The following is a 25,719-nucleotide window of genomic DNA, read 5'->3' on the forward strand; positions in this document are numbered from 1 at the left end:
GTGTGTGTGTGTGTGTGCTTTCTTTTTCCACATCGAGTCCCCGTCCTCGTCGTCACGCTGCATCTCGTCTTTGCTTCATTCTGCAGAAATGCCAGGATTTACGCACACACTCTTCCATGTTGGATTTTCCCTCCAGAGGTCGACAGATGTTGACGTCCCGATTTCGTCCAAATTCACAGCTCAAAGTTCTCCACGTGTGACAGACGCCGTGACACTGTAACTTCAAATCCAGAGGTGATGTTTGGTATTTGACCTTCTTGTGTGTTTTAGGTCGAGCTGGCAAAGCTTTGATATGTTTAAAATTTAGACGTCCAGACAGGTTCTGCCTTAAAAAGACACTTTTATATAAATCTGGTTTGAATTATTCAGTTTAAGTCTGCAGATTTGTTGTTTGAAGGAGGGTATGGTGGAAATTTGCTGCATAAAAAAAGAATAACATCCATAAATAAAGCAGCAGTGGCAGCAGGTAGAGTAAGGTAGTCCAGACTTCCCTCTTCTGCAGTGATATATAATCTCTCCACTGTGTTCTGGGTCGACTTCGGGGTTTCCTACCAGCTGGACGTGCCAGGAAAACCTCTGAAGAAAGGTGCCAAGTAGGCATCCTGATCAGATGCCAAAACCACGTTAACTGGCTCTTTTCAGATGTCTGACCTCTTTACCCTCCTCTTCTCTAAAGATGAGTGCAGAGAGGAAACTTGTTTTGGCTGCTCATAATAAGTCCTTACCCAAAGTTCATGACCACACAAGAGGGTTAGAACGGACATCAGCGGTAAATTAAGAGCCAGGCTTTAATATTTCAGGTCTTTTTTTGTTAAAAGAAGGATTTTGCTGTGTGTTGTGTCCCAAAATCCCAGAAATAAAAAATCTTCAAATCCTAGAAACGTCACAAAAACACAGGAATGTCATCATATCTAAGAAACGTCTTTAAATCCTATAATGTGATAAAAGCCCTAGAAACATCCTAAAATCACAGACATGACTTAAAATCCTCAAAATTTCATAAAATCTGAGAAATATCCTTAAGTCCTACAATGTGCTAAATCCTAGAAAACTCCCCAAATCCTAGTAATATCCTTAAATCCAAGAAACTTCCCAATATCCTAGCAACATCCTTAAATTCTTGAAATTTCATAAAATCTTAGAAGCACCCAAAAAACCTAGAAACATCTGAAAATCCTTAAAATGTTCTAAAATCCTAGGAAGGTCCCCATATCCAAGAAACCTCCTAAAATCCTAGAAACCTCCCGAAAACCTTGAAACCTCCTAAAATCCTAGAAATGTCCCAAACTCCTCAAACTGTCCCAACATACTAAAAGGTCCCCATATTTCAGAAATATCCTAAAATCCTAGAAACCTCCTAAAATCCTAGTAAGGTCCAAATATTGTCAAAACGTCCTGAAGTCCGAGAGAGGTCCCCATATTTCAGAAATATCCTAAAATCCAAGAAACCTCCTAAAATCCTAGAAACCTCCCAATATCATCAAAACATCTGAACAGTCCGACAAAGGTCCCCATATCCCAGAAATCTCCTAAAATCCTATAAAGGTCCCCAAATCGTCAAAACGTCCCAAAGTCTGACAAAGGTCCCCATATCCTAGAAATCTCCTAAAATCCTATAAAGGTCCCCAAATCGTCAAAACGTCCCAAAGTTCGACAAAGGTCCCCATATCCCAGTAATCCCCTAAAATCGTTTAAATGTCCCACAGTCCTAGCAATGTCCTAAAATCCTAGAAATGTCCCTAAATCCTATAAACATGTATTGCAGCTGGCCCCTGGCCTTTTGTCATTTTGGAGAAGTGGCCCCAAACAAAGCCGCTTGAGTATCTGACGACCGTTTTCTGACATTTTACAGTAAAAGAATCACTGATTAATGTAAAAATAAAACAATGAACTTTATTTTCAGCCATAAAAACTGCAGCGAGAGTTCAGCGACTGCAGCGAAACAAAGAACCTCTCTCTAAATGTCGATAAAAAGTTTATATGTTGTGATTGCATCTTTTCCGTGACAGTGATGGACGACCTTGTGCGTCTGAGCCGTTTCCTGTGCTGTTTGGGAGCTGAGGTCATTTAGGCCGAGAGCTGATTTTAAAACATATCTGTGATTGTGTCACACGGACATTTAGAAGGTGAAATAAAGCAGGAAGCGGCGGCGCAGTGTTTCCTGGCTGCTTAATGGGAGATAATGGCGGTCTGATTGTAGCGACGTGATGTGGGAAAACTGAGGCAGAGCTGATGACAGAGATCATATCTGCTGGGAAAAAACTGCTCCTTCTTTCTTTCCACTTTTCTTTCTTTGTTGACTTTCTCTTTGTCAGCTTCTCTTTCTCTATCCTCATCTTAACCTCCGTTTCCCTCCTCCTCCTCTTCATCGCTCCGTCCCTGCTGCGGCGCTGAGGAGCCCTCGATGCTTAATCACCTGCTTCAGTTACATCCACTTACAAGACTATTTCACCGCTCGCCGTCAGACACGAGAGGCTCACACACACGCACACACACACACACACACACACACACACACACCTCCAAGCAAAGCCGACAATATCCCAAAATCCTAGGAACGTCCTAAACTTTTAGAAATTTCCTAAAATCCAAGAAACATCTTAAGATTTAGAAAGGTCCTTGAATTTGTAGAAAGGTGCTAAAATGTCCTAAAATCCCAAAAAGTCCTAATATCCAGGGAATATTGTAAAATTCATGAAATATCCTAAAATATGATGAAGGTCTTAAAATCATAGAAATGTCCTTGGATCTCTAGAAAGGTGCTTAAATCCTAGAATGTCCTAAAATTGTATGAATGTCCTAGAATCCAAGAAACATCCCAAAAATCCTAGAAACGTAATAAAATCCTGGAGAATCCTAAAATTCTAGAAAGTTTCTAAAAGTTTGAGAAATCTCTTAAATTCAGAGAAATGTTCTAAAATAGAGACATCTTGAAACAAAATAAAATAATAAAACAGACATCCTAAAATCCTGAAAAAAAAATCTCAAAATCTTGCAATTAAAAAAAAAAAAGAAAATTCTTTTTTCTCAAAAGTTTTTGGCAATTTTTTTTCTCTAGAAATAGTTGTTGATTTTTTTCCACTTAATTTTATTTCTAACTTGTAACATTTCATTTTTAAAATTTTGTCCTGCATAAAATGTTTCATTGTGTTTTCTTTTTTTCATGATATTAAAAAAAATATGCTTTCTACCAAAAAAAAAAAAAAACTAATTACCAAAATTACACCATGTATCACAGCCAGAAACTGTAAAAATAGAAATTATTATCCAAATTTTTGATGGTCATTGAAAACATGACGTGGGACAAACATTTCGAACATTTACAAGTCACTCTGAGAAGCTCAAGAAAAAATATTTTATATCTTTGTCAAGGATGAAAAAAAAATATTTTAATATAATAATATTATATTCTAATTTTTTGAAACTCTACATATTTATATCCGGGTTGTTTTTGTTCCTCCTGTGATCTCATATTTGTCCACTTATAACCACTCAGTAAATATTTCACTCTTCGATATTTTCGGGTTAGTTTTCCGTCCCGTCCAAACACACAGGGCATAAGTTTGGAAAGCTGAAAGACAGAAGAAGGAAAAGAGGGATAAAAAAGGAAGAAGAAGGAGAGAACGAAAAGAAAAGAGGGACATAAACGAAGCACTTGATCACACCGAGTCCTCTTTTATCTTGTGCAACAGGCGGAGTGAGGAAATGAGACGAGTGGGTTTTGTCTGAGAGGGCAAAGCAGAAAAAGGGATTTGTGTCCAAATGCAGCTGCGGCAACAGGCTGAGTGTGTGTGTGTGAGTGTGTGTGTGTGTGTGTGTGTGTGTGTGTGTGTGTGTGTGTGTGTGTGGCTAAATGAGATATTGAAACAGAGACGTACCCTCGTGTCTGTTCTTGACTGATGAGAGCTGAAAATAGGATTTGTCTTTGAAACAGAGGAGGACGGCTGTAAGCCAGTTAAGACGACTGAAGACATTTCACAGCGAGGAAATGAGAGTCGGCGTGAAACCGTTGTTGAGGAGGTTTCGCCGCGACAATTACACAGATTAAAAGGTGCCGATTTTTATGTTCAGTTAGCGGGTGAAAATGAGAAAATGGTGGTCCGGATGTTGTAGAGGACGTAACGGTAAAAAGACGTACTCAGATACTTTAATTAAGCAAGAAAAGTTACGTGGAGTTCAGAAAAGTCGAGAACTCCCCAAAAAACCCCAAACACCTGAAAACGTAAGAAACTACAAATATGAAGCTTTAAAGTAATAATACCACAAACGTAACAGCAGTACTTTGGGGACATCGTATACGTGTCTTTTTCCGGATGTCGTATCGATGTCTCCTCTGGATGTAGATGTCTTTTCTGGACATCATGTAGATGTGTTTCTTTACGTCATACAGATGTCTTTTTAGGACGTCATATAGATGTCTTTTTAGGACGTCATACAGATGTCTTTTTAGGACGTCATATAGATGTCTTTTTAGGACGTCATATAGATGTCTTTTTAGGACGTCATATAGATGTCTTTTTAGGACGTCATATAGATGTCTTTTCTTAACATCGTATCGATGTCTTTTTTGGACAATATTGATGTCTTTTCTGTACATCGCATAGATGTCTTTTCAGGACATCATATAGATGTCTTTTCTTTCCTTTATATCGTGCAGATGTCTTTTCGGGACAACATATAGATGTCTTTTCTGGACAGTATTGATGTCTTTTCTGGACATCATATTGATGTCTCCTCTGGATGTAGTATAGATGTCTTTTTAGGACGTCATATAGATGTCTTTTCTTAACATTGTATAGATGTCTTTTTTGGACAATATTGATGTCTTTTCTGTACATCGCATAGATGTCTTTTCAGGACAACATATAGATGTCTTTTCTGGACAGTATTGATGTCTTTTCAGGACGTCATTAAGATGTCTTTTCAGGACATCATATACAGTAGATGTCTTTTCTTTACATTGTATAGGTGTCTTTTCTGGACGTCATATAGATGTCTCCTCTGAACATCGTATGGTTGTCTTTTCTTACGTCATATAGATGTCTTTTCTGGACAGTATTAATGTCTTTTTAGGACGTCTTATAGATGTCTCCTGTGGATGTAGTTTAGATATCTTTTCTGTACACAATATAGGTGTCTTTTGTAGTAGTAGATGGACATCATGTCTTTTTTGTATGTCATATATCTTTTCAGGACGTCATATAGGTGTCTCCTCTGGACGTTGTAGTATAGATGTCTTTTTTGGACATCGTATAGATGGACATTTATAGTAGGCAACAGCTATTACGTTTATGGGAAATTTATTATGTTTGTGGGTGTTAAAAAAACATGAGTTTTAACTTTAAAAACAAAATACTAATGTTTGGGTTATTTCTTGTTTTTTGCCTTTTTTTCGTGTTTTTTTTTACTCTCTTAGTAACTGATTATTAAAATAAAAGCACAAACAAAGCTAAAGAAGGCAAAATAAAAACAAAATACAAAAAAGACAAGAAGAGATGATGTAAAAATTTTTTAAAAAGAGCAAAAGTCAAAATGTAGAAAACTGGACACACACTCACTAACTTAACTGGTGAACTATGTAGCTCTCTCTCTCTCACACACACACACACACACACACACACACACACACACACACACACACACTTTCTATACGAGGGATGAGTCCTTAAAGTGATTAAAACGCAGTAAAAATGACACAAATTACACGTCTGACCTTAAATTTATATTAAAAAAATCCTGGATAGAAATGTGTGTGTGTGTGTGTGTGTGTGTGTGTGTGCGTGTGCGTGCGTGTGTGTGCGTGTGTGTGTGTGTGAAGGCCGGTGTTAAAAGGATTGGAGTAGATCTCATTATTACAGTGGAAGGGTTTAATCATAGTTTCTAGATGGTGTTTTCCACTTGGTTAGCTCTCTGTCTCTCTCGTCTTACAAATTAGACGCTGGACGCTAAAAGACACGGACGCTCTTCATCTACTCGTCTTCGCTGTGATCTGTTCATCCTGCGCTCCTCTACACTCTTTTTTCCACCGACATTCTTCTTTTCATCTTTTGTTTCTTCTTGTCACTTTCTTATTTTGTCACTGGTTTGTTTCATTGTTGCCTTTTTGTCTTTTTCTGAAAATGTTTGCAAATCTCCTTAAATTTATTTATTTATTCTTTCTTTTTATGTCTTTCTTGTGTTTATTTCATTAGTTTATTTTTTAATTTATTTATTCATTTTTTTCCAAAAAATATTTGACACCGTTTTTTTTTCCTTTTTTCTGGTCATTTAATTATTTGTTTATTTTTCTTGTTTTGTTGTTTCTTTTTCATTTTATTTTTATGAAGTTTGCCTTTCTGTGTAACTTGAAACTGAGCGAAAAAAGAGACAAGACAAATATTTCTCTTTTTCTATTTTAATTTATTTCTAGTTATTTTTATTATTATTAGTTATTTTATTTATTTATTATTCTTTGTTTTTTAATGTCATTTTTATTTTTTCCGCTATTTTTAGTTCCTTTTTCTCTTTTCTGTCTTTTTGTTTGTTTCTTTTTATTTTTACCATTTTAAAGCAAAATGTCCCTCTATATTTCTTCTATTTCTTTCTTTCTTTTGTTTCTTTATCTGTTAATATATTTTTTATTTATTTTTAAAACATTTGCCATTACAACTTTCCATCTTTTATCTTTTTTCCCCTTTTGTTATATCCTTAATTGATTAACTTCAGTCTTTAATTTTCTCTCCTATATGACATTTGCTTTCTCTTTTTTTATTTACTGTCTTTCACTTCTCCTCACTCTTCTTCCTCGTCTTCCATCTTTCCCTCTTTATTCTCACTCCTCTTTTTGTTATTTGTGTCAGTAGGTGCAACCGACTGGCGTTCCCGATGAAGGAATTCCCCCGATCTTTCCCTCCGTTCCTCCCTCTCTCCATGTCTAATCATTTACACACTTTCCAGGACTCGGATGGTCAGATTGGACGAGCGGAGGAAAAACAAAAGAGGAGTGTGAGGAGACGGAATATATGAGCCGAGTTAACTGGCAGCACTTTAGAGTGAAAAAAACAGCTTTAAATTTTCTGTTTTATTTTCATCACCATCGTCCGTCACATGAGTTCACCCTCTGTGACCTCTGACCCTGCTCTCGTGTTTGAAAACAATTCATTTTAATGAGATTATCATGAAATTATCAGTCGCATTTCCTCATTTAAATGATTTAATAAGAGCGAGCAGTTTTCAGTGGCCTTTCTGAAGATCCTCAGATTTGGATTCATTACAGCAGAAAAGCTGTAAGTTTTATTTTGGGGCCACAATCACAGCTGCAGCCCTTTTATATATATGTTTTTAGGATTTTAGGACATTTCTTGGATTTAGGGACGTTTGTAGTATTTTAGGACTTTTCTAGAACTTTAGGATATTTCTAGGATTTTAAGATGTTTGTAAGATTTTAGGACATTATTAGGATTTTAGGATGTTTGTGGGATTTTAGGAAGTTTTTTATTTTATTTTAGGACATTTCTAGGATTTTAAGAGGCGTTTTAGGATTTTAGGAAGTTTTTTATTTTAGGAAATTTTTAGGGTTTTAAGATGTTTTTAAGATTTTAGGAATTTTTATTTTTGGACATTTTTCAGATCTTAGGAAATTTCTCGGGTTTTATGACATTTCTTGGATTTGAGGAAGTTCTTTTTTAATTTAAGGTCATATTTAGGATTTTAGCACATTTCTAGGATTTAAAGATGTTTGTAAGATTTTAGGACATTATTAGGATTTTAGGATGTTTGGGGGAGTTTTTATTTTATTTTTGGACATTTATAGGATTTAAAGGGTTAGGAAGTTTTTTTATTTCATTTTTTAATTTAATTTAATTTTATTTAATTTTATTATTCCCAGTACCCGGCACCCTACTGAGGCTATCACTTTGAGTATCACTGCACTACAGTGACAAACAGGAATAAATAATTAAGTTATTATTTAAGAAAATACTAAATATATAAATTAAGATTTACATGTTTGCAGTTGACAAGACAAAATAAAGTAAATTGCACTATAATAAATAATTCAGATAAAAACTGTAGCTCAAACTGAATCACATTTGTTGATTTATTGACAAAAACATAACAAACGTACAGTAATATGACAGCCAATCAGCAACAAGGTTGGAAATTTGATTAAAGTAAGAATTTAGACGAAGTTTTAGGTGTTTAGCTTCGTTCAGCAGCGTGTCACTTTCAGCTTTGTGTGTGATTATTAAAGATGCAAAGTGTCTGTGTGTGTGTGTGTGTGTGTGTGTGTGTGTGTGTGTGTGTGTGTGTCGCCTTTACCAACCAGGCATCTTAATGACGCTGCTGCTGAATCAGCAAAACAGCGTACAGAGTGAAGAGGATGAAAGATGGAGAGTCGGAGGGTGATGGAGGGAAGAGGAGGGAGGACAGATAAAGAGTGGATATAAAGAGGAAAGAAAAGGGATGACATCAAAAAAAGAAAAAAGGGAGGGAAAAAGAAAGACAAAAGATGTGAGAACAATTTTAAAAATATGAGGAAAAAAAGAGATCGAAGTTGAAGAATGTGCTCATTTTTTGAATCATTTCGAGGTGTCTTTGTTTCAAAAAAATGCACATTTCATGGCTGAGTGTGTGTTTTTCTGTGTCCTGTAAGTGTGTGTGTGCACCGGTGTTTGTGCCAGGTTTATGCCAGCCTGTGTGTGTGTGTGTGTGTGTGTGTGTGTGTGTGTGTGTAAACAATAGAGTTGATTAGGCGTTGCGTGGCAGTGACAGCGCTGAGGGGAGATGATTAATGATTCTCTGTTTAATGTGATTAGTCCATTAATACCTCCTGTGATGGCTCAGACCGGCTAACACTGGGGAAAGGTCAGCGCGCACACACACACACACACACACACACACACATATGCACACACACGCGCACACACACACACACACACACACACACACACACACATATAAACGTTGCTGTAATGGATTATAAAGGAGGTCAAAGAAAGGAGTGCTGCTGTAGATTCCTTTTTGAGAGTCATAATGGTGTTTCTGTTTAATTTTTCTATTTTGTGGGATTTTTTCCATTCATGCTGCTACACACACACACACACACACCTTTAACTGAGAAATGTGTGTGTGTGTGTGTGTGTGTGTGTGTGTGTGTGTGTGTGTGTGTGTGTTGTGGGCTTGAAATACTCTGCAGGTTCTGACACAACAACAAAAATTATTCAAATATATTTGTTAAAAAAAATTGTTGCTTTTATGGGATAGTAATTCTGTGAAAAACACAGTGAAGATGTAAACAACTTGACAGAAAAACCTGTAAAATTTACAGATAAAAACATCATTTTTTAAACTGTAAAATTTAAACTGTCTGTTTAGAAGACAAAATAAAATTTCTCACTGTGACCTTGCAACCGTTAAATTCCCATGAACACAATATCTCGACAACATCTTGAGGGAATTTCTTCAAATTTGGCACAAACGTCCACCTAGACTCAAGAATGAACTGATTAGAATTTGGTGGTCATAGCTCAAAGGTCAAGGTCACTGAGACCTTGCATTAGTCTCTTTTTTGTCAATGTAATATCTGAAGATGCCTTGAGGGATTTTCTTCAAATTTGACACAAACGTCCACTTGGACTAAACAATGAACACAGAATTTGGTGGTCAAAGGTCAAGGTCACTGTGACCTTGCATCCATCTCATTTTTGTGAATGCAAAATCTGAGTTAGTGTTGATTTTGGCAGCAATTTAGATTTAGTCTTGGGACGAACATTTTTTATTAGTTTCAGTCACATTTTATTCATTTTTATTCTTCATACTTTTAGTTGATGAAATCTCTTGACGTTTTACTCAAGATGTTTTTTTCTGTTTAAACTTATCGAGTTAGGCCAATACATGTCACAGAAATCTTTTCATTTTGAAAAAAAAGTCGAATAATTTTCATCAACAAAATTAACGTTGATCCATAGATGATCTTGATGAGAGTTTCCTCAAATTTGGCACAAACGTCGGTATCGGCCAACATGCTGATTTCTGCTGATATGACAAACCGGTACGAGCTGTATTTTGTTGTCATTTGAAGGATTTTTTTTCTTACTCGCTGTATATTTTGTCAGTTCGAAATCTTGACTGGTCTTTGGTGTCATTACAGATGAAGTGAAATACTCCGTGATCAGTTCAGACCCATCGTTTTTGGGCTTTTGCGTTATCAGAGTTCACATTCTTCCAGGTGAAATTCAAGCTTTCAGTCAAACTCACAACACACGAGAAGGAGAGTGAAAACCCCCGAAAATCAAATGTTTCTTTTTCTTCTGGCAGATTTAAGGAGGAAACACGGCCGCGGTGCCAGTTTCTCTCCGTGGAGATCAACCTGTTTACCCGCAAAGACACACAGCCAAAAAAAAACAGAGAAATACAGATCGTATCAAACACTTTTATTGATAATGACGCAGTTAGTTTATACGTTTCCCAGTATGTGATGTTTAAGCGTTAATGGAGTAAAAAAGTGTTTTTTGCACAAGTTTTGACTGTTAAACTAATCAGCTGTGAAACTGATCAATACTTAACTCTGTGTGTGTGTGTGTGTGTGTGTGTGTGTGTGTGTGTGTGTGTGTGTGTAAGTGAGTGCGTGTTAATCTAACCAGTATAGTTAATATGTTGTTCTCATACTCTATTAGCCACTGTTGACAGCTGATGATTGATCTTCTCATAATTTTTCCCTCAAACACCCTGCGGTGACTCTGTGTGTGTGTGTGTGTGTGTGTGTGTGTGTGTGGTGTGTGTGTGTGTGTGTGTGTGTGAGAGAGAGAGAGAGAGAGATCTGCAAAGTGTTTATGTGTGTTTAAACCTGACTTGTGTTTCTTGTGCAGTGAGGACGTGTGTTTTATTTTATTTCAAAGGTACGGTCGTGCTGTAGTTAACCCCTTGCTCCTCCAGAGCTCCGCCCTCTTGTCCAAATATGGTCAATTCTGGCTCCAAATATTAAAATGTGGCGACAGTTCAAATGCCAAACTTAAACTTGAGATACCGGTAGTCTTGGTATGGAATGGTTTATTTTTACCTTTAAACTGGTCATATTCAACCTGCAGTCCCCAGCAGGGTGCCAGGTGGCACCCCAACCGTTCACACCGGGAATCGTTTTTGTACTTTTAGTTACAAAAGGTGGGCTGGAGAAAGCTTTGGAAAGTTTTAAGGACATTTCTCACATTTTTGGACATTTCTAGGGTTTTAGGATGTTAGTAGGACTTAAGACAGTTTCTGATTTTAAGATGTTTAGGTTTTAGGATTTAAGGATGTTTCAAGGAATTTAGGATGCTTCTGTTTAAGGATTGTTTTAGGATTATAGGATGTGTCCCTGATTGCGGGACATTTCTAGGATTTTACGACAGTGTCAGGATTTTAGGATATTTCTCAGACTTTAGGACATTTCAAGGCTTTAAAGACGTTATTAGGATTTTAGGACATTTCTGAGATTTTAACACGTTTCTCGGGTTTGTGGACATTTTTAGGATTTAAGAATGTTTCTAGGATTTTAGGACAGTTTCAGGATTTCGGGACATTTTAAGGCTTTAAAGATGTTTGTAGAATTTTAGGACATTAGGGTAATAACTAGGACCTCTATCGGAGGGCGTCCTCCACACTTTTTTTGTTTGTTTTTATAAACAAGCTCTGTTTTGATGCTGTTTTATGCAGTCTGGCACTTTATGTATTCTGAAAGTACAAAAACAATTCCCAGTGTGAACCACTTCTTAATGTGAATTAGAAAATTCACCACTTTTCTTAGGACTAAAATCAGCTGAAGGGACATTTTCTTTGGCATGATGGGATGCCGTTCCTTGCCGCAGCCTTACTTTGTGATCCTCGCTGATAAGACTCACCTGCTGCAGGTTTTAACCTTCCAGCCTGCAGTGTTTTATTGAGCTCACCTTCGCCGAGGCCTTGCAGGGTCTTGGGGGAAGCCTTGGCAGCCTCACACAGCCAGTAACTCACTCCAGCACTTCAACAATGCTGTTAGGACTCAATTATTTCCCACCTTTGTAGCGTCCCGGCCCACGCTCTGAGAAACCCTCCGCGCCTTGGAGTCGTTGCCACGTGAACCCGTCCCAAGTTCCACCGCCATAAAAACGTCACTTCTTCTCCTCGCCGCTCTTTTTTTTTCTTTCCTTAAAACCCTCCTTCAAAGCAGATCAATCACTAAACAGCCTGAAAGCGCCGCGGCTTTCAAGTTGGCAAAAGTTTTTCGCCTAACGAAGCTGTTATCTATATGAGAAAAGTTAAGCTATACGTTGAAATGCATATCTGAGGCGATCGCAATTTCAAAGAGTCACTGGCGCTTATCCAATCACACAGCAGTCAGTCTCCCTGCCCCCCTCGTTCCTCCTCCCCCTTTCTTTTTTCATTTTATCTATACCTCTCACACATTCCCTCGATCCCGCTCCCCTCTTCTCCGTTTTTCTGCTGCTTTTTCTCTGAATTACATCCATGTTTTGCTATCACTCCCCCTTCAAATCTCTCTCTCTCTCTTTATCTCCGTTAAAGAGTGTTGATCCCTTCCTCGCTCCGGAAACCTCAGCGTCAAGCCCCGCAACACACTCACACACACACACACACTCACACACACACACACACACTCACACACACACACACACACTCGCACTCGCACATTTTAATTAATACATAGATTTAAATTGCGATGCCTGTGTGGTGAAGTGATATACACCCCCGCTAGTTAAAAGTCTTTTTTATTGCTTAATCAATGTTGAAATTAATATGATTTAACTCCCGACCCCTCGTTACACACACACCCCGCACATGCACACACACACACACACACACACATACACACACACACACACACACACACATACACATGTCTGCTGGGTTATTAATTATAACACTAATTAACCTACGACTAATGATTTGGCCTCTTGGTGTGATTTTGTGTGTGTGTGTGTGTGTGTGTGTGTGTGTGTGTGTGTGTGTGTGTGTAAGAGACAGAGAATTTATGTGAGTGCTTGCATTTAAGTGTGTGTGTGTGTGTGGTGTGTGTGTAAATATATGTTAATTTGATTCCCAGATATGATGGATTATAGGGGCTTACGATAACGACAGTGAAACTTCTCTTCAAAGCTCCGGGGTTCGTTTCCGTAATTCCGCTTGGCACTCGGATCAATAAAGTTTTGCCGAGTCAAATTTAAAAAACGGAGCCCTCGTCCAAATGCTTTCATTCTTCCTGTGCCATTTCCCTGTCCCCGTTGATTTTTATTTATTTAATTTTTTATTTTTTTTTAGGAAATGAAAACTGCAGCACCACCTGGGGACCCCGAGCGTCCCCCCTCCTCCCCGACAACAACAACCAGCTTTGGGTTTGATTTATTCCACTGAAGGTAATTCTCATTTTGATTTTTTTTTGTTTAATGTTCACTTCTTAACCAGTTCGTGATTGACTCTGTTCCCAACACTCTGTTTCTGTGCGGCAGAGGGGGTCCGGCGCTTTGCTCAAGAGTATTTCAATAGTAGTTTCTTCAGACGGTTTCCCATCAAATACTGTGCTTTTGATTTGTTTTTCCAGCCGAGATTTGAACCAGCGACACTGCAGACGAGGTGTGTTTTTACCTGAATCACAGATTAATGTGTCGACTTTACAGCAGCAGGGAGCCTCAACTTTCTTTGCTCAGGGGCCACTCATACAAAATGACAGGAGGTCAGGGGCCAGTCGCAGCAGCCCCATATATGCTTCCCGAATTTAAGGATATTTCTCTGATTTTAGGATTTTATTATGTGGTTATCAGCAGCGTTTTATGTGCATTCAACCGGTTCTGTCTGGCCGTGTTCTTAAGTGCCCGTTGCATGTGGACGCGCCCGCCAGCGTATGATGATAACGCCACTGGTTCTGTCCGACCGCGTTCTCATCTGAGAATAGGGATGCACTGATTAACTCAACTCACGATTCGATATGTTTCGATACATTTAGATAGATCCAATATGATTCACGATTCAATACAATTCGCGATTTGATGATTCCTGATACTAGGTTCACGATACGATTATTTTTTTAAAATACAAAATGAGATTACAGAAAAATTATGACTGAAAAATATTCTGGCAATTATTTCAAACAAAAATTATACAAAATACGCAGAGGGATACCTAGAGCGTAATATGCAGACATGGAGGTCCTATATTTGTGCGGAGGTCGATATTTGCGCAGAAATAAACTTAACTGCAATGTTGCTACTTTTTTTAAGTACAAAAATACTTTTTATCTTATTTGTTAGTGTGGCAGCTAAACCCTCTTTATGACCTTTGACCTTTACTTTGTTTGCATTTGTACCATAAAGTGATGAAGCTGAATTTAAATTTAATTCTTAAATCTTCTCTGTGCTTACTTTATATCATGTTTTTTTGTTGTTGTTTTTTCCAGTTCAGTTCTTCTTTCGCTCCTTCCTTCCTTTCATCCTCCCTTCCCTCGTCTCCTTGAGCTGCTCCCGCTGTCCTTCGCCTTAAGACGAGGGCTATTGATTTTACACACCTTGTTGAAATTGCGTCAAATACACACCCACCGCCTCCCCCTCTCTCTCTCCTTCTCTCTGTCTTTATTTATGTCTCTCTCTCTGCCACAAACACACACACACACACACACACACACACACACACACACACACACACGGCGGCGCGGTGTGACAGCCAGGCTGACAATAGGTGGCTGTCACAGTGATTGATGGTACTGATTATATGTTAATAATGAAATAAACATTAAAAAACACATTCAATAAAGCTCCCCATTAATGAACCAACCACACTATCTATCCATCTATCTATCTATCTATCCATCTATCTATCTATCTATCTATCTATCTATCTATCTATCTATCATCTATCTATCTATCTATCTATCATCTATCTATCTATCTATCTATCCATCTATCTATCTATCCATCTATCTATCTATCCATCTATCTATCTATCTATCTATCTATCATCTATCTATCTATCTATCTATCTATCTATCTATCTATCTATCTATCTATCTATTTACATTTGTCTATCTATCTAAAAGAAGGACAATAATTGGATTGAAACAGACATTTTACACACTAAAATAGTCTTAGAAAAAGTAGTTTATCATTTTTGTATTTCGTCGATTTCTGTTAACGAACTGTTGTTGTTTGGCTTTAACCAATCAGAAACGAGAGATGTGCGATAGCAGTTACAGGAGCAGCTAATTTAATGTTCAACCTAAATTTATCAAAGAAAATAATGTAAAAATTATTTGCGCAAGTTGATTTATTTGGATGCAGTGGTCTGGATATGAAGGATGAAATGTGACTTAAGTATCAATAAAGTAAAAAAATAGATAAATAAAATTAACAAATATAAAATATAAAAATAAATATTGGAATAAATAAATGTTGAAATTAATATGGAAATAAACTGATAAATGATAAATACTTGCTGAAATAATTGGGAAACACATGAACAAATGCAGAAAAATATAAATAAAGTTGTAACTAAAATATACCACAGATACACCTGTGAGTCTTAATTTTCTTATATAAGTATATGTTTTTAAATATATTTCTGTGTCTATATAGGTGGTAGGGTCTAACCTCCTTATTTATTTATATATTTATTCATGTATTTTTTCTGTTTTATACTTAATATGAATAAAAAACATGAATTACATTCAAACAGTCTGAGTCCGAAATTTAGATTATAGTGAGGACATAAAAGTTGGTAATATTATCCAAAATTGTAAAAAAAAATATTCAAATGATATATTTTAGGATATTGACGTTTACATAAAATCTTAAATATATAAAATACATTTATTGACGGCCTATCCAAAGAACTGATAAAACATAAAATATCTGTAACATTATCGACATTTATTCCGTATATTGTTATTTTAGTATTTGTTGTGCGCAAAGGAAAAGTCCTTGCATTACTTTGGACACACACACACACACACACACACACACACACACACACACACACACACACTTGCGACCCAGCAGGGGGGAGTTGACTTTCACATCAGCAGTTTTTTTTGTTGTTTTTTTTTTTAAAGTTGAAAAAGTTTTAAGAGGATGGAGAGAGAGAGGGAGGAAAGAGAGGGAAGAGAGAAAGAAAGAGAAAGAGTATTTTGGTAAAAACAGAAAGCAGGACACAACGGTAACCGACGGCAACCATCATCAATCAGAGTTTGAAGACATCGCTGCTGGCAAAGACGACAGGAACAGAGAGGGAGAGGGGAGCACCAGGATGAAGGGATGTAAATGCTAAAAGAGAACGAGTTAAATATAATAAAAATGGGGTAGAGAGGGAGGGGGAGGAAGAGGGAGACGGGGGATGTTTTTAGGCCTTTTAGTGAAGATGGCAGGAATAAAGAGGAGAGAAAGAGATGATGAGAGAGACGTAGAGAGAGAGTTGTGATTTTGGCCTCTTTAGCTGTTTTAAAAGAGGAATTAGGACAATGACTCGTCACCTTGAGACCTGCTCTCTCTCTCTCTCTCTCTCGTAATCTCTCTTTTTATGTCTCTCTTTCTGTCTCTCGCTCCTTAGTGCCCAGTCAGGCCAAAAAAAGTGGCACCATCAAACTCGCTTGTCCAAACTCGTGAAATTCGTGGTTTACTTGCAGGTTACCTGCTGATCTGCTGTAACCGCTGAGTTATCAGCCTGTTAACTAATGAAAAACATGGTGGTGCTATCCTGCCAAGTTACAGTAGCCAGATCTGGCCCCTGACAGGGGCCCGCATTCGTTTTCTTATTCACAATCCAGATAAAGTGATTCACAAGTGGTTTTGTACTTTAAGTATAAGGTGCCAGAGTGCATAAAACAGCATCAAAATCTGATAAATGTCCAAAAATTCAAGAAATGTACTAAAATTCTAGAAATGTCCTAAAATCAGAGAAGCATCCTGAAATCCTAGAAATGTCCTAAAATCCTAGAAATGGGGTTAAATCCAAGAAACATCCTAAAATCCGAGGAATGTCCTAAAATCCTAGTAACGACCTTAAATCCGAAAAAAAGTCTTTAAAAATCCTAGAAATGTCCTGAAAATCTGAGAAAAGTCTTGAAAAATTCTAGAAAGTTATAAAATCCTAGAAATGTTTTAAAATCCTGGAAACATCCTGAAATAAAGAAGAAATCTTTAAAAAATCTTAGAAACATCCTAAAATCTGAAAAAGTCTTTGAAAATTCTAGAATGCCATACAATCCTAGAAATGTCCTAAAATCTGTAAAAGTCCTAAAAAAATCCTAGAATGTCCTAAAATCTGAAAAATGTCCTTAAAGGCGAAGAACGTCCTATAGTCCCAGAAATGTCCTAAAATCACAGAAGCATGTATGGGGCTGCTGTGACTGGCCCCTGGCCTCCAGTCATTTTGAAGATGTGGCCCCTGAGCGAAGCAGGCTGGGAATCGGCCTCACAGTCGTCCCGCAGACTCGACGTCTCTCTCTAGTAATTTTAACTCGAGCTAAGCAGATTATATGAAATTAAAACGGTGCGACACAGTTAAAATAATTCCTGAAATTAAGACTCTCTGTCTTTCAGAGGTCGGCGGGACGGTTTCAGATCAGCCAGCGGCGCTAATTCGCGTGTCAAAGTTCACAGAAGTTGGATTCAACACAAAACTGCGAGAAATTGGCTAATCGTGCCAATTTCATTTAAATTAATTGATTCGAGCCTTAAATTTGACCATCACAAATACTGCCGTGCCCTTATGTCTTCGCCTGCGTGTCTCCATCCCTCCGCCTCTCTCCTCTCCCCTTGTCTTTATCCCTCATTCATTTCTCTCTTCCTCCCCTCTGTCTCCCTTTCTCCCCCATCCTCCCCTCGTCTGTTCTTTCTGGATGAGCAGGTTTTATGAGCGGAGTGATAAAGAGAAGGGGGGATGAAGGGCAGAGAGGGAAGGAGAGGTGGAGGACAGAGAGGGGGACGGAGGGGAAAAAGAGAGAGAGATGGGGACAGAGAGAAAGAGGAACGGGAATGAGCTCCGTCTTTATTACACCAGACTCAATGTGGCCCGAGAACATTTTTTATAGCACTAAATGTCCGTCCCTTCTCCGTCCCAAGGTTTATTTCTGATCCGAAACTTTGATGCTGATTCCTAAAAAAAACAACCCAAAAACTCAGAAAGAAACCACAGACAGAAAGACATGGACAAATGGACAAGTCTAGGTACATTTATTTCAGTCCTAATATGAATTCATATTGTTTAAATTTTTTTTGTGAAACAAATATCTTCAAAGTCAATATAAATCAGTGAAAAGCAGTTTCAGGTCACAGGTACTAAACCTGTTTTTTGGGATTTTAGGATATTTCTTTGATTTTAGGACTTTAATTCGATTTTAGGACACCTCAAGGACTTCAAGACACTTTTGGGATTTAGAACATTTCTAGGATTTTAACATGTTTAACTAGGATTTTAGGACATTTCTTGGACTTAAGGACATTTATCGGATTGTAGGACATTTCTTGGATTTTAGGAAGTTTCTCGAATTGTAGGACATTTCCTAGATTTTAGGACATTTCTCGGATTTCAGGACTTTTCTCGGATTTTAGGACTTTTGTAGGATTTTAGGATGTTTCTGGTGTTTTAGGACATCTACAGGATCAAAGTACTTTTTTTAGATTTTTGAACTTTTTTTTCTTAGCATGTACAACAAGGATTTTAGGACATTTCTAGGATTATAGGATATTTACAGGATCAAGGGACATTTTTTAGATTTTCAAACCTTTTTCCGATTTTAGCACGTTTAACTAGGATTCTTGGACATTTCTTGAACCTTTGGACATTTTGCGGATTTTAGGACGTTTATTGGATTTTAGGACGTTTAATGGATTTTAGCATATTTAATTTGGATTTTAGGACGTTTCTAGGATTGATAACATTTTTCAGATTTTTAGAACATTTCTCAGATTTTAGGATGTTTACGATCTTAGAACTTTTTTCAGATTTAGAACATTTCTTGGATTTTAGCACTTTTAAGTAGAATTTTAGGATGTTTTTAGGATTTTATGACATATCTCAGACTTTAGGATGTTTCTTGGATTTCAGAGCATTTCTAGGATCTTAGGACGTTTTTCAGTTTTAGAACATTTCTTTGATTTTAGCACTTTTAACTAGACTAGGATGTTTTGAGGATTTTATGACATTTCTCAGACTTTAGGATGTTTTAAGGAGTTTTGGGCGTTTCTAAGATCTCAGGACATTTTTCAGATTTTAGCACGTTAACTGAGGATTTTAGAACAGTTCTTGGACTCAAGGGTAATTTTTGGATTTTAGGACTTCAGTAGTGTTTGAGGTGAAATAAATCCTCAGAAAAAATCAGAAATAGAGGTGTCTGCCATATAAAAATAAAATAAAATAAAAAAGATAAAGCAGTGCAGTTATCGAGTAATATTGCACTCTCTGAATATTCAACATGTCATCATCGCTATCGACAAAACCACTTTCCACCCATTTAAGCGTAAAACAAGGGGAGATTTTTATTGAATATTTGTTGTGTCCATTGAGTCGTAATTTAGCTGCTGATTATTAAAAAAAAAAGAAAAAAAACAAAAATGCTCCGTGTGTGGAAACGAAGCGTCGCTGTCACTCCGTCCGGCCCAGAGACGCTCGCTCTGCAGTTTGACACTTGGTAATTGTGTTGTTGAATTAGATTATTAAAGAACACAACTTGAGCCGCCGTCGTCAACATCATCGCTTGGAGGTGCCGAGGATGATGGGAAAAGATGGGCACACACACACGCACACACACACACACACGCTCACAGACACACACACACACACACACACACACACACACACACACACACGTGTCACCTCTGAATTACTGTATATCATCACAAACTTGCTTACATGCACGCAATGTCATCTGCTGCGCACACACACACACACACACACACACACACACACACACACACACACTGTAATGAAAGCTGGGGGCTATTGTGTGTGAGATGGATGGTTTGACTTTAAGCTTGTATAAATAAAAGCTAAATAAATCCTGATGGCCTCTAGTGATGGCTCAGATACAGCAGCAGTGTGTGTGTGTGTGTGTGTGTGTGTGTGTGTGTGTGTGTGTGTGTGTGTGTGTGTGATGTTTGCAGAAAACACTTTGGACAAGAACTGAGGTGTTTGTGTGTGTGACAAGAGTTTGAAGAGACTCACACAGCCCGCGGCTCTTTTCTCATTCATGTTTTCGTCCCAAAGTGAAATTAAAAAAGGAAAATTATAAAAAGCCGGCAGACCAATGTCACCCAGCGCCGCCGTCTCAAATATTCTCCCTCTTTCTTTCCTTTTATATTCCTTTTCTTTTTACTCTCTTTCTGCTATGAATCGATTCCTCTCTTTATTTAGTTTTTACTATTTCCCTCCTCTCCTTGTCTTGGGTTTTTATTTCTCTTTTCTCTCCTCTTTACTTCTCATTGATTTGGTGATTTGCAGCTGCAAAGAGTCAAAGACGTTCAGACGTCCAGCTTAAAACTGCTGAAAAGCTCATGTTTTTTAACCCTTTAGGAAACTTTTTAATATAACAAACACGCACAGTGCTCTTTTCAAAATCAAGCTTTAAGAAATATTAAATATTAATATTATTTCCTACTTTCATTGAATTTATTTTTTTTAACCGACATCAGTCCTAATCATAAATATGAAATATTTTAATTCATTTTCAGAGCATTTATTTGAAAGTTATTTTCAAAATACTACATGTAAAGTAGATTTTTAATTTTTTTTTATTATCACAACCTGTGATATGTTAATGATATATGATGATATAGCAGCAACGCTGATTTTTATACATTATTATTATTTTTACTTTCACTGAGTTTATTTTTAACCAACATCAGTCTTAATCATAAATATCAAATATTCATTCATTTTCTAAATTTTAACCTGTTAAATGCCAATTTTTTTGTCAACACAAAAATTGGATTATTTTCAATATACTACATGCAAAGTAGATTTTCTTTATATCACAGTCTGGGATATTTCAGTGATCAGCAGCTACATTGATTGTGACAGGTCACCTGGTGGAAATAGCAGCCAAAATTATTTAAAAAAAACTTAAAATGCACCAAGAGTCTGTAGGCGTCAGAGTGTCCAGGTTACATATTAAAGGTGTTTTACCTGAATTTAAATTACTATATTTATGTCACTTTTGTCATGAAGCTTCAATTTCCAATGTAGAACATTAACAGAAGGAGCAACTGGAGTTTTTTATTTATTCTGTTGTTTAGATTCATGTAATTTGGTTGTTTTGGTATTGTAGCTTCATTCATTCAGCTGCAGAAAAACCTGCTCCGTAAGTTTGTAATCAACATTAAACTTTACTGTCGTCGTCTTTAGTTCAGCTGAAGTGCAGGTAACTTTCCTCCAACATACATCATTGTCAACTGACACTGTACATCCTGCAGCCGCCCGGAGAGCCTCGCTGCACCCACAAATGACATTATTTCCCTCCCCGCTGCCGTTCACGTGGCTTTCAGAAGTGAAAGAGCAATAAAGAGAGAAAACAGAGGAGAAAGAGGTTTGAACATTATAAAGTTTTCATTAAAACACTGAACAGCTGCTGTAACCTTCCTGCACTTTCCAAAATCCAGATAAGCAAGCTTTTCTTCACCAGTATGATTCAAACATTTACCAATGAAATGCTAATTTTATATATACTTAAAGCCACCTTTTATGTCCACGTGATACGCTGCTGGACGCTGTAGGACAGACAGACGTGATCACGGTGTTACGACATGCTGGCGGACGGCCAGACGGTACGTGCCGCGTCTGCATGATACGCCAATGGAGGGTGTCAGGTTGAAACATTGCCTGATAATTTGTACGATTTTAAGATATTGCAAGGATTTTAGGACATTTCTCAGATTTTAGAACATTCCCCAGATTTTAGGACAATTCTAGGATTTTAGGACAATTCTAGGATTTTAGGACGTTTCTCAGACTGTAGTACATTTCTAGGGTTTTAGGACATTTCTAGGATTTCAGCGAGTTGATAGGATTCTAGGACATCTCTTGGATTTTAGGATGTTTCTCAGTTTGTAGGACATTTCTCAGATTTTAGAACATTCCTCGGATTTTAGGACATTTCTAGGATTTTAGGGCATTTTGAGGATCTTAGGACATTTCTAGGATTTTACGACATTTCTAGGATTTCAGCAAGTTGACAGGATTCTAGGACATCTCTTGGATTTTAGGATGTTTCTCAGTTTTTAGGACATTTCTCAGATATTAGGACATTTCAGGATCTCAAGATGTTTCTAGGATTTTAGGACGTTTCTTAGATTTCAGCACATTTGTAGGATTTTAGGACATTTCTAGGATTTTAGCAAGTTAATAGGATTCTAGGACATTTCTCAAATTCTAGGACATTTCAGGATCTTAAGATGTTTCTAGGATTTTAGGACGTTTCCAGGATTCAGCAAGTTAATAGGATTTTGGACATCTCTAGAAATTTAGGACATTTCTCAGATTTTAGGACGATTCCAGGATCTGAGGACTTTTCTCGGATTTCAGCACATTTCTAGAATTTTAGGATGTTTCTATGATTTTAGGACATTTCTTCGATTCCAGGATGTTTCTCAGATTTAAGAACGTTTCCAGGTTCTTATGGATTTTAGGGCGTCTTTTGGATTTCAGCATGTTTCTAGAATTTTAAACATTTTGTCTGAATCAACAACGACGTGTAATTAATCTGCACCATGTTTTGTTCCCAGGACTCATCGACGACGAGTGTGAGCTGTCCGCCTCCCAAACATGGTGAAACCTGCTGCTGATTGGCCGGGAGTGGTGTGACATCATCCACGCAGGTGACGGTAGGCGTCTTCTTTAACTCTGCAGAGAAAAACTGCCCCATCACAAAAATATGACATGCAGCAGGACGAGTCATTTAATGGGCTGAGAAACAGAAAACGGGCCTTTAGTCGAAGCATCGGACTCTTGCTCTCTCGCTCTCCCTCGCTGTCTCTCTCGGGGGGATGACGAGCATTTTGCAGACAAGTTTTTCCACTTTTGTCCTCTCTCTCTCTCTTGTCACCTCGTCTTCCATCTCCCTGCTCTTCCTCCTCTCCTCACATATCCTCTTTTTCCTCTTCCTCGACTCTCCACATCCCAAAGTCCAAGTTCATATCGGTCATTATAACCCCGCAGAGAGATATTCACCTCCGCTAAGACCTCATCTCTCTCTGTCTCCGGCTCTGTCTCTCTCTCTGAGTCCAGCTTCAGTCTGATCATTATTAGTCCTGAGAGACAAATTATTGCCCTCGTGTCTCTGACTCTCGTCATCTCTCTGTTCTTTCTTACTTTGTTTCACCTTTTTATTTCTTATTCAGCGTCCCACCTTTCCTCCTTGACCCTCGTTCCTCCTTCACTCGTGTATTTCTACTTTTTCTCTTAAATTCTTGTTTGTCTTCTTCATATTTTCTGCTCGGTGAACGACAAACAGAAGACACAGCTTTCCTGCGTGATCAATTTTGAGCTTGTTGATCAAAAAAAGTGCCAGTGGAGGATCCACCACATCCCCCAACAGAGACCCTAATGTCCTAAAATCCTGTAGAAACATCCCGAAATCCTGGAAACCTCCGAAAATCTTAGAAATGTCCTAAAAGTCCCAGAAATGTCCTAAAATCCCAGAAACATCCTAAAAAAAGTCCTAAATTCCAGAAACCTATGTAGTTAAGCACATTTAGTCAAACACTTGTATGAAAACAAAGTATCTGAAGAGTTAATATTGACTTTTTTACTTATTTATTATTTTAACAACACAAGGCTCAGGGTATTACAAAACAACCCCCCGAAAAAAGAAAAAAAAAAGGCTAAAATAATGATTAGGATATTATATTAAAAAGAGAAAAAATAGTTCAATTAAAAAATAAGATAAAATAAAATAATGACATTGATGGTGTCCTGAAAAGCAGAAAATGCTATAGATGAATAATTCTGGTTGGTTAATAGCACATTTTTTCGGCTGTGTGACAGACTGGAGTTGTGGAAGAAAACTGATTTCATTGTTACAAATATTGAATTTCATTCATTTAAATGGAGCAAAAGCATATCGGACATGTTTGTGACATGTTGTGTCCCTAGATTTTTACACAGATTTAAATTATTTGCTTTTTTAAAATAACGTTTTCTTTCTCGTCTCATCATCTTTTTTTTTCACTCCGTGTGAATGTCACTTTTTTCCTCTCTTTCATTCAGTCAGGGTTTCTCAGTGTATAATGAGATTACACGGGATTATAAAACCCCGTCTGTCTGTAATCCACACCGCTCAATCCCATTTCACTGCTTAAACACACACACACACACACACACACACACACACACACACACATAATTAATTCTCTCTGGTGCTACATGATGATCTTCTTTCTTATTCTTTTATAGTTTTTTCTCTTTTAATCCCTTTTTTTCTGCTTCTTCTTCTTTTGTGATATAAATTATCACTGAGTGTTATTTGGATTTTTTTTCTTTCCCTCATCCTCTTTTCATCCATCCTTCCAAAATTCCCGTGTCCTTTCCACCAATCCATTTTTTCCTCTTCTCTTTCCTCACTTTACTTCCCACTCACTTCCTTCCTTTTTAAGGGACTGTTCCTTATTTATCAGAGGGGTGGGGGTGGGGTTGTTATTCTTTGATCCCCAAAGCTTCTAATATTTTTTTCCCTGAGTGACTCGAGGAAAACACCACATCATGTGTTAAAGGGTTGTTCGAAATTTCAAAATCCAATTATAATTTCTGTTTTTACAGTTTACAGTTTTAATGTATGTTATCTATAAAGACTGCCAAAAAAGTAAAAAAAAAAAAAAATCACAGAAAAAAAGTTTTTAAAAAATAATGATAATAATGGGAAGATTTTTTTTACAAGTTTCTTTTACACCAAATTTTTAAAGAAACAAAAATCACTAAAAAAGAGAACCCCCCCCAAAAGGTTATTTTTTTTAAAAAGGAAAAATATTTTAAAAATCTAAAAAAAAAAAAAAAAAAATCCCAACAATTTTAAAGGAAAATAAAAACTACCAAAAAAGGTAAAAAATGACACAAATGAAAAAAAAACCATTTTAATTTTTTTTTTAAGGCACTGTCCTTAAAAATCGGTGGTAAAAAAACAAAACAAGATACAGCCGTTAAATGTGGATGCCCCTCCCCTTCCCCAGTGATTTGCCATGTCTCCCCCTTTTTTGGCACCCCCCTTACTTTCTCATAAATAACGGACAGTCCCTTATAATGATAAAAAGCCCTGGATCTAATAATCTGTCCATTCTTATACTTGACCAGATGTCCTTAGTTAGATTCCACCACCTTTAACAAAAATACAAACTATTTCTATAACTATAGTCAATAAATTTTAGTAATAGCATTTGTAAAATAATCTGTTTCTGCTCAGTAATAATTACTAACAACTACTGATATTTTTAACATCACAATTCATATCTAAAGTAAAAAAAATCATTAAAAAAAAACAAAAAAAACAAGGATCCACCTGGACCCCCCTGAACCCCCAGAGTCCTCAAACCCTGTAGACGCCCCTGCACATCTCCACACTGATCAGCGGTCAGTGCGTGAGGAACATGCGTCCGTCTCGCCACCAGAGCTCGCATGTGAGCCACGACTGGACACACACATTCACTCACGGGCGCGTGCACACACACACACAGAGCGCGGGCAAAAAAAAAAAAAGATAAGAAAAATAAAAACTTCCCGTTAGCGTCTCAAGCAGCTCGT

General features: G+C 37.3%; 1 long non-coding RNA gene across 1 annotated transcript; it reads left to right on the top strand.

Annotated features, from left to right (window-relative positions):
* Positions 1–94: 94 nt before the first annotated feature.
* LOC148185735 (uncharacterized) lies at positions 95–23,095 on the top strand. Its single transcript, XR_015775610.1, has 3 exons — positions 95–234; positions 13,270–13,364; positions 22,713–23,095. It is a non-coding gene; the product is annotated as an uncharacterized LOC148185735 (long non-coding RNA).
* The last annotated feature ends 2,624 nt before the right edge of the window (positions 23,096–25,719 follow it).

Source organism: Plectropomus leopardus, chromosome 23, assembly GCF_026936395.1.
Source record: "Plectropomus leopardus strain MGB_pleo_1.0 chromosome 23, ASM2693639v1, whole genome shotgun sequence".
Taxonomy (NCBI): Eukaryota; Metazoa; Chordata; class Actinopteri; order Perciformes; family Serranidae; genus Plectropomus; species Plectropomus leopardus.